This window comes from Callorhinus ursinus, unplaced genomic scaffold (genome assembly GCF_003265705.2).
Source record: "Callorhinus ursinus isolate GAN/ISIS: 27379988/994484 unplaced genomic scaffold, GSC_fseal_2.0 scaffold38, whole genome shotgun sequence".
NCBI lineage: Eukaryota > Metazoa > Chordata > Mammalia > Carnivora > Otariidae > Callorhinus > Callorhinus ursinus.
The window spans coordinates 11,580,363-11,590,468 of NW_027397100.1; the positions used below are offsets into that span (position 1 = coordinate 11,580,363).

The 10,106-nt window shown below is 36.2% G+C and overlaps 1 pseudogene; it reads right to left on the bottom strand.

The window, feature by feature from the left end:
* Nucleotides 1-619: 619 nt before the first annotated feature.
* Nucleotides 620-1,439, bottom strand: LOC112827885 (small ribosomal subunit protein eS1-like; annotated as a pseudogene).
* Nucleotides 1,440-10,106: the final 8,667 nt, after the last annotated feature.

Consider the following 10,106-nt stretch of genomic DNA (forward strand, 5'->3'; position numbering starts at 1 on the left):
ATTAAGAGTCTCTTATGGTTTGTCTTCCTCTCTGGTTTCATCTTGTTCCATGTTTTCCTCTCTTCTTCCTATGATCCTCTGCCTTGTTTCTTAGATTCCGCATATCAGTGAGATCATATGATAATTTTCTTTCTCTGATTTACTTATTTCACTTAGCATAATACCCTCTAGTCCCATCCATGTCGTTGCAAATGGCAAGATTTCATTTTTTTGATGGCTGCATAATATTTCATTTTATATATATATATATATATATCACATCTTCTTTATCCATTCATATGTCGATGGACATCTGGGCTCTTTCCATAGTTTGACAATTGTGGACATTGCTGCTACAAACATTGGGGTGCTGGTGCCCCTTTGATTTACTACATATGTATCTTTGGGTTAAATACCCAGTAGTGCAATTGCTGGGTCATAGAGTAGCTCTATTTTCAACTTTTTGAGGAACTTCCATACTGTTTTCCAGAGTGGCTACACCAGCTTGCATTCCTACTGACATTCCCCTTTCTCCACATCTTCACCAACACCTGTCATTTCCTGACTTGTTGATTGTAGCCATTCTGACTGGTGTGAGGTGGTATCTTTTTTTTTTAAACATCACAAATATGATTTTTTATTTGTCACCATTAAATGTCTGACTTTTAAACAGATTCTTGGACTGGTTGCTCATATCCATCAGCTCATTCAACTTTAGCACCGGTCTCATCCCCAGTAGCTTTTCCAGAACTACTACCTTCACCATGAAGCTCCATGAGCTTTCCCAATTCAAACTTGGGCTTCTTCAGGATTTTTACTTTTCTAACAAAGATATCATGGAGTGGATAAATAGACTGACAAGCCTTTTCTGTATCTTTTCTGATGCTGTCTGGAATCAATTTATTGACCACTTCTTTCAAGTCATCTGTTTGCACCTCTTGGGTCATGATTTCCATCATCTTTTTCCGAATTTGATGGACCTGTTGGTGCTGAGCATAAGAGGTCTTCCAAATGTGATTATTGCATTTTTTAGTAAAACCAACCCAAAATAGATGAAGCAAATAACCATCAGTAGTCTTGAAATCAACATGAGCTTCAATCATGGTCTGCCATTTTTTGACCATGGAGCACATTTTGTCACGGGTAAGATCCATGCCATGGAAATTAGTCAGGCAGTTTTTGCCCTGAACATCCTCAGTAATTAGCTTGAATTTTCTAAACGCAACTTCATCATTCTGCAGATCAGCAAGGCTCACTTCAAAAACACGACCCTTGAGGCCATCAGATGCGATTTTCGTTCCTTGAGTTCTTGTGACTAATGTTTTTCCAATATTTCTTATATTGAACATAGCTGGTGCTTTCACATCAAACCAATCTTTCTTAGAAAATGGATCGACCAGTTTCTTCTTGGCTCCCTTTTAGCCACCTTTCGTAAGGTGCTTGTTCTTGCTGACTGCCATGGCGCTGCCCAGGGAGCCAAAAAAAAGGCGTGAGGTGGTATCTTATTGTGGTTTTGAATTGTACTTCCCTGATGCCGAGTGATGTTGAGCACTTTTTCATGTGTCTGTTGGCCATTTGGATGTCTTCTTTGGAGAAATGTCTGTTCATGTCTTCTGCCCATTTCTTGACTAGATTATTTGTTCTTTGGGTGTTGAGCTTGATAACTTCTTTATAGATTTTGGATACAAACCCTTTATCTGATAAAACATTTGCAAAAATCTTCTCCCATTCTGTTGGTTGTCTTTTGGTTTTGTCGACTGTTTCCTTTGCTGTGCAAAAGCTTTTTATCTTGATGAAGTCCCAATAGTTCATTTTTGCCTTTGTTTCCCTGGCCTTTGGGGACATGTTTAGCAAGAAGTTGCTGTGATCGAGGTCGAAGAGGTTGCTGCCTGTGTTCTCCTCTAGGATTTTGATGGATCCCTGTCTCACATTTAGGTCTTTCATCCATTTTGAGTCTATTTTTGTGTATGGTGTAAGGAAATGGTCCAGTTTCATTCTTCTGCATGTTGCTGTCCAATTATTCCAACACCATTTGTGAAGAGACTGTCTTTTTTCCATTGGATATTCTTTCCTGCTTTGTCAAAAATTAGTTGACCATAGAATTGAGGGTCCATTTCTGGGTTCTCTATTCTGTTCCATTGATCTATGTGTCTGTTTTTGTGCCAGTACCATACTGTCTTGATGATTACAGCTTTGTAATAGAGCTTGAAATCTGGAATTGTGATGCCACCAGCTTTGGTTTTCTTTTTCAACTGTCCTCTGGCTATTTGGGGTCTTTTCTGGTTCCATACAAATTTTAGGATTATTTGTTCCAGTTCTGTGAGAAAAGTTGATGGTATTTTTTTTAAACTTTTTATTTATTTATTCATGAGAGACAGAGAGAGAGAGAGAGAGAGGCAGAGGGAGAAGCAGGCTCCCAAAGAGCAGGGAGCCTGATGCAGGACTCGATCCCAGGACCCTGGGATCATGACCTGAGCCAAAGGCAGACGCTTAACCATCTGAGCCACCCAGGCGCCCAAAAGTTGATGGTATTTTTATAGGGATTGCATTCAATGTGTAGATTGCTCTAGGTAGCATAGACATTTAATAATATTCATTCATCCAATCCATAAGCATGGAAAGTTTTTCCATTTCTTTGTATCTTCCTCGTTTCTTTCATGAGTATTCTATGGTTTTCTGTGTACAGATCCTTTGCCTCTTTGGTTAGATTTATTTCTAGGTATCTTATGGTTTTGGATGCAGTTGTAAATGGGATCGACTCAATTTCTTTTTCTTTTGTCTCATTGTTGGTGTATAGAAATGCAACTGATTTCTGTGCATTGATTTCATTTCCTGCCACTTTACTGAATTCCTGTATGAGTTCTAGCAATTTTGGGGTGGAGTCTTTTGGGTTTTCCACATAAAGTATCGTATCACTTACAAAGTCTCTTCTTTCATTTCTGATTTTGTTTCTTTGAATCCTCTCTCTCCTTTTTTTTTTTTTTTTTTGGATGGGTCTCCCTAAAGGCTTATCAAGTTTGTTGATCTTTTCAAAGAACCAGCTCCTGGTTTCATTGATCTGTTCTATTTTTTGTTTGTTTTTTAGTTTTAGTTTTGTTTATTTCTGCTCTAATCTTTATTAGTTCCTTCCTTCTACTGATTTGGGGTTTTGTTTGTTCTTTTTTTTTTTTCTAGCTCATTTAGATGTAAGGTTAGCTTTGAGATTCTTCCTGCTTCTTGAGGTAGGCCTGTATTGCTATAAACTTCTCCCTTAGAACAGCTTTTGCTGCATCCCAAAGATTTTGGACCATTGTGTGCTCATTTTCATTTGTCTCCATATTTTTTTTTATTTTCTCTTTGATTTTTTGGTTGACCTATTCATTATTTAGTAGCATGTTATTTAACCTCCATGTATTTGTGCTCTTTCCATATTTTTTCTTGTGGTTGATTTCTAGTTTCATAGCATTGTAGTCTGAAAAGATGTATGGTATGATTTTCTCTTTTTGGATTTGTTGAGACTTGGTTTGTGGCCTAATATATGATCTGGAGAATGTTCCATGGGCACTTGAAAAGAATGTGTATTCTGCTATTTTAGGATGTAATGTTCTGAACGTATGTTAGATCCATCTGGTCCAATGTGTCATTCAAAGTCACTGTTTCCTTGTTGATTTTCTGTTTGGATGATCTGTCCATTGATGTAAGTAGGATGTTAAAGTTCCCTACTATTATTGTATTACTATTAAATTAATTCCTTTATGTTTGTTATTAACTGCTTTATGTATTTGGATCATCCCATGTTGGGTGCATAAATATTTATAATTGTTATATCTTTTTGTTGGATTGTTCCTTTTATGATTATGTAGTGTCCTTCTTTGTCTCTTGTTATAATCTTTGTAAAGTGTATTTTGTCCCATATAAATATTGCTACCCTGGCTTTCTTTTCTTATCCATTTGCATGATAAATCTTTCTCCATCTCTTCACTTATCTGCATGTGTAGGCTTATCTTTATTTCTAAGGGCCAACTTCTTTTTGGTGGTTTGTAGAGACAGGGACAATTGGAAAGAGAAGTGAAGAGTCAAGAGACCTGGATTCCAGCCCAGGCTTTGTTACTTTCTTGCTGTGATCCTGGGCAAATCACATAAACTGTCTGAACCTATTATCTCATCTGCCTAACATCCCGGGCTGAAAAGAGGATTAAATGAGATCATATAGATATCTTGAAACTATGAAGCACTTCACAAATGTGAATGTTTTCTAACTTTTAATTCATTATATGACCCACCAAGTAAATCCTTCAGATAAATAATAATAATATGGAGTTGGAAGGAAGGAGCAACATCCTCCATATGATGGATATTAGGTGATGGGAACAGAGGTTTATGGGAGGTGAAGCTAAAGTGGGAGAGAAGAAGAAAAAGAAAGGAAAGAAAGGAGAAAAGACATCAAATTCCTAGAGAAAACTTTGGCTCTGGTATTGATTGAGGCTTACAACTCTAAAATATAATCGTCTTTGAGTATGGAGTAGTGGAATGTAAGTGAACAATCAAAAATTATTATTTCCTTAAAAGCAATTAGCCAATAGGAAAAACACAAGTTGTCCAGGAGGCAAAACCATGAAACCTCTGGGAAAAGTCAGGAGGTAAAACAGATTGTTAAAGAATAGAAGGATGTGGGTAGGGGTAGGGGTGAGGGTGAAAAGTGCCCTGCAAGTCTGGGGACCTGGCTTTTGCCACTGATTCATAGTAGGCCCTTGAACAGATTGACCCCAAGTCCTAAATGAGGGAATTAGACTAGATGATCTTCAAAAAGAAATCACCTTTGTTATTTCCCATATGTGACCTTGGACAAGTCACATAAACTGTATTATATTCACCCATATGCTCACCACAGATGTTAATATTTTCTCCATATTTCCTTCAGTTTAAAAAAAAATTTTTTTTTAATTTTAAGTAGACTTCACTCCCAATGTAGGGCTTGAACTCATGACCCTGAGATTAAGTCACATGCTCTACCAATTGAGCCAGCCAGACGCCCTGCTTCAGGTTTCTAAACAAAGGAATAGAATGTTATAAATACAGCTCCCCATTAATTTCTCCTCCTTCCCCCATAAGTAGCCACTATCCTGAGTTGGTGGGTACCACTCCCATTAATATTCTTAAACTTCTACATATATGATTTTGTAAAAATACACAGGAATGTTTTGAGGATTCCAAACGTTTACATAAATGGTTTCATACTATATGGATCCTTCTGCATCTTGATTTTTCAGTAATATACTATTGGGAAACAGTATAGCTTGGTAGTCAGGCACTAAGATTCCAGGGCAGCAGCCTGGGTTTATAGCCTATCTCCACCATTACTAGCTGCATCATCTTCGGTAAGTTGCTTAACCTCTTTGAGCCTCAATTTCCCCATATGTAAAATAGGCATAGTAATAGTAATTATCTCATAGGATTTCTGTGAGAATTAAAGTTAAGACACAGAATAAGACACAGAATAATAATAAAGTTAAGACACAGCCTTCACATAGTAAGCACTTTGTGTTGCTACTATCATTTGAAATTTACCTATATGGATACTTAAAGATTTTGTTCATTAATTTTAATTCTAATATAATAGTTCCTATAGAGGGGCAGTTTAGGTCAGTAGCCACCCTTGAATATAATTTCTTGGTGCACAGGTATGAAAATTTCTCTAGGGGATTTAGATGATCTCTTTTAGGTCTAATGCAGGTTTAAAATGGTATGATCAAACCAAAGTCTCTTATGATCTAATGGGCTCAGACTCATTCCCACCTTCTGTACACTTCCTAGATATGGTGATTTATCAACTAAATGCCCATCATCTATTTATTTTAGCTGAAAACCAGGAGAAGAATAAAGAGCAAATTTCCTTAGTACTGTTCTATTTATATTTGAATTGTCAAGGTTAGTTACTTGTTTTATATCTTGTCTTCATTAAATTCATGAATGCTCAAAGATACGTAAAAGTCTATTTATAATTTCCACAATGCATTTGATTTGCTTATCAGAAACTTAAAATTAATAAATATTAATCAGTACTTGTAATCAAAACATAATAACCACTCCTCACAGTAAACCATGAAGAGAACACAATAGAATCTTACATTTTTCTAGTTATTCATTCATTCTAAGAACACTAATACTTATGTTATATATTACCTTATGTGTATTAAACTTTTCACCATCAAATGAATAAATATTTAAGATCATTTGAAATTACTATATTTACAACTATTGATTCTGACTTCAGGCCATAAACATTCTTTTCAAGAGGAAACATTCTAGGGGTGCCTGGTTGGCTCAGTCAGTAGAACATGCAACTCTTGATCTCGGGATTGTGAGTTTGAGCCCCACATTGGGTGTAGAGATTACTTAAAAATAAAATCTTAAAAAAAAAAAGAGGAAGTATTCTATTTACCTTTTCTACCATTCCAACTCTTTAAAGGCAGTGGGGTGTGTTGAAAGAGCAAGTGCCAGAAAATGTGAGTTTGAACTCCAGCTCTGCTAGTTGTGTAATTTTGGACGAGTTAATAAACCTCTCTGACTCTCTCATCTGAAAATAGGGTATCTTACATTGTTATCGTGAGAAATTCATTCATTTAACAAATACATATTAAGCACCCATAAACAGCTCCCCCGCACAGTGCCAGGCACATAATAGTTGCTCAATAAATATTAATTTCCTTCTCTTTCTCAAAGTTGGTTGAGGTCTTACAGATATCTTCCGATGCATTCCATTGTGTTTTTTTATGGCTCTTGGTACAAGAATAAATAATTAAACTCTCCAAGAATATTGACAATTCAATTAGATGAAGACTCTCATGGTTTTCCTACATTGGGTAGAGCTGAGTGACTCCTTTCTCAGGAGGCTATTGGCTAGTTTTTTTATAGAAGGGCTATAATGCAGGTGACCAGATAACCTCTAATAAGTGTGAGTTTTGAGAAGTTCAAGATCAAGGAGCATGTCATAGGGTTGTGAAGGTCTGATGAGGGGATGCTTGTGAACTACCTCTAAAACCTCTGAAATGCTGACCTAGTGCACATTATTTCTAGGAGAGACTGAACAAGCCATTGGGCTGCCTCATTCAGGATATAGTTTCCTGTGTGGCGTGAGTTAGGTAGGGGTCATGTGGCCTGCCTGTGGTGGTGATGGCACTGTTTCTGCACCATATTTAGAACTGACTAGTTTTTCTGGGGACAAGACTGCCTCTGAGGGTCATACTCATCTCTCCTGAGTTGGAAGAAAGTGGCTTTGAAAGGTGAGGCCTGAACTTCCCTTAAAGGGGTAAGAGCCTAGACCCCCTCTGGTGCTATTCAGGAGGCCCCAAAGCCTTCTATCAAAAAATATCTTCCTTGGGTGCCTGGGTGGCTCAGATGGTTAAACATCTGCCTTCGGCTCAGGTCATGATCCCAGGGTCCTGGGATCAAGTCCCGCATCGGGCTCCCTGCTCCTTGGGAGCCTGCTTCTCCCTCTGCCTCTCTCTCTCATGAATAAATAAATAAAATCTTAAAAAAAAATCTTCCTTAATGAAAACTTACTTCTATCTGGAATTAGCACCACGCTTTAAGGGTCTTCTAGGGATTACAAAATTACCACCTTGATTTTCAACTGAATAATTCTTTCGCTTGCTTTTATGGTTTACTACATAATGAATCTCTAAACAATATTTAATTTTTTTAAAAAAAGTAGGCTCCATGCCCAGTGTGGGGCTCCAACTCACAACCCTGAGATCAAGAGTTCCATGCTTGACTGACTGAGCCAGCCAGGCACCTCAACAATAGTTCAATTTAGTTAGTTTTTGAACTTTATCTAAATTGAATAATATTGTATGTGTTATGGGACTTGCTTCTTTTGTTTTGCCTGTTGATATGTGAAGTTGTGATTTAGTTATTTTTACTGCTATATAGTGAATATCCTGCAATTTATTTTTGCATATCTTACTGTGATCATCATGTGAGTTGCTCCAGTGGGGACTATTAAGAACAATGCTCCTTGAACATTCTTATACAGGACTCCTGAGCACATTATGTAGTGGTTACTCCATATACTGAGAAATGGAATTGATGGGTTATAAGGTTACATGTATGGTCAACTTTATTAGGTAATACCAAACTGTTTTCCAAGTTCATTTTACCAATTTTACACTCTAGTCAGAAGTGGGTATGAATTGCTCTTGCTCTTTATGTCTTTTTTGACTTAAAAAATTTTTGCCCCTCTGTTTTAAAACAGTATTTCATTATAGTATAATTTAAATTTTCTTGATTACTAAAGAGATCAAGCACCTCTTCATATTTTATGAGCACTTGAACTTCCTTTTCTGTGAAATTCCAGTTCATGTCTTTTCCCCATTTCCCCACTGACTGTCTTTTTCTCATTGATTCATAAATATACACAAATCCTGTGTTGGTTATATGTGCTACAAATCTTTTCTTCTAATTTGTAGCTTGCCCTTTTACTCTCTTTATTATATCTTCGGAAGAATCAAAATTCTTCATTTAAGGTAGTCAAATCTATCAGTATTTTTCATTTTGTATATTTAAGAAATCTTTTTCTATCCCATGGTCATAAAGATATTTTCCTATATTGCCTTCTAAAAGTTTTCTATAGTTCTATAGTTCTGTCTTTCACACTAAAATCTCTTTAACTTTTATAGTGGAGAATTCCAAATATAAACAAAATTAGAGAAAAGAGTATATTAAACCCCTATTTCTCTTTACTCAGCTTCAAAAATGTTCAAATCATGGCCAATCTTTTTTTTATCTATATTGTTAACCACTACACCCCTCAAAACATAGTATTTTACCCATTAATATATAAGAACTATTTTGAAAAACATAACTGTGATACTAATATACCTAAAAATATTTAAAATTTCTTAATACCATCAAATATCTATTCAGAGTCATGTTGAAATCTTTAGTCAAACTAGTATTAATTTTTGTATATAGTATAAACTAGGAATATAATTTTTCCCATATCATAACAATTGTCCCAGCACAATTTGTTGAATAATCCCTCTTTTTCCTTCCTTTCTGCAATGCTACCTCTGTCATAAACCAAGTTTTCACATATGCATGGGTTTGTTTCTGGGAATTCTGTTTGATAGTGCTATTTGTCTTAAGATACTGTCATAACTACTATTGCTTTATAAATCTTGATATCTGGTAGGGCTAGTCCTTTGATTTTGTTCTTTTTTTTTAAGATTTTATTTATTTAACAGAGAGAGACACAGCAAGAGAGGGAACACAAGCAGGGGGAGTGGGAGAGAGAGAAGCAGGCGTCCCGCTGAGCAGGGAGCCCGATGCGGGGCTCGAATCCAGGACCCTGGGATCATGACCTGAGGCGAAGACAGACACTTAACAACTGAACCACTCAGGCGCCCCTGATTTTGTTCTTCTTCAGGAATGTCTTGGCTATTCCTGGTCCTTTGCTCTTCCATATAAAAATCATAAAAACAGCTTGTCAAATTCCACCAAAAAAGACTGTTAGGATTTTTATCAAAATTGCATTAAATCTATAGATCAATCTGAGGAGAAATGTCATCTTTATATCTTTTTTTTAAGGTAAGCTCCACACCCAGTAGGAAGCCCAATGCAGGGCTTGAACTCACGACCCTAAGATCAAGACCTGAGCTGAGATCAAGAGTTGGGTGCTTAACTAAGTCATCCAGGGACCCCTACAATATCTTTTCATGTGAACAGATCTCTCCATTTATTTAGGTATTCTTCAATGTCTTTCAATAGGGTTTAAAAATTTTCCCCATAGGAATTGCACAACTTTTGTTAGATTTATTCCTAAGTATTTTTAATTTTTTGTTGCTACTGTTGTTATGTTATATAAACTCAATTTACTAATTATTGTTGCATGTAAAAAAGCAATAGAATTTTATAAACAGATTTATACCCATCAACCTCGCTAAATTCTCTTAATTCTAATAATTCACCTACAGATTCTTTTGGATTTTCTGCATAGATGAACATACATCCTCCAAAGAACACCATTTTTTCTATTCCTTTCAATCCTTATATCTTTTATTTTTTTCTTATCTTATTGTGTTGGCTATGGTCTTCAGCATGTTGAATAAGGTGAAAAATTTTTGCTAATCTTTCAACAAAGGATATAC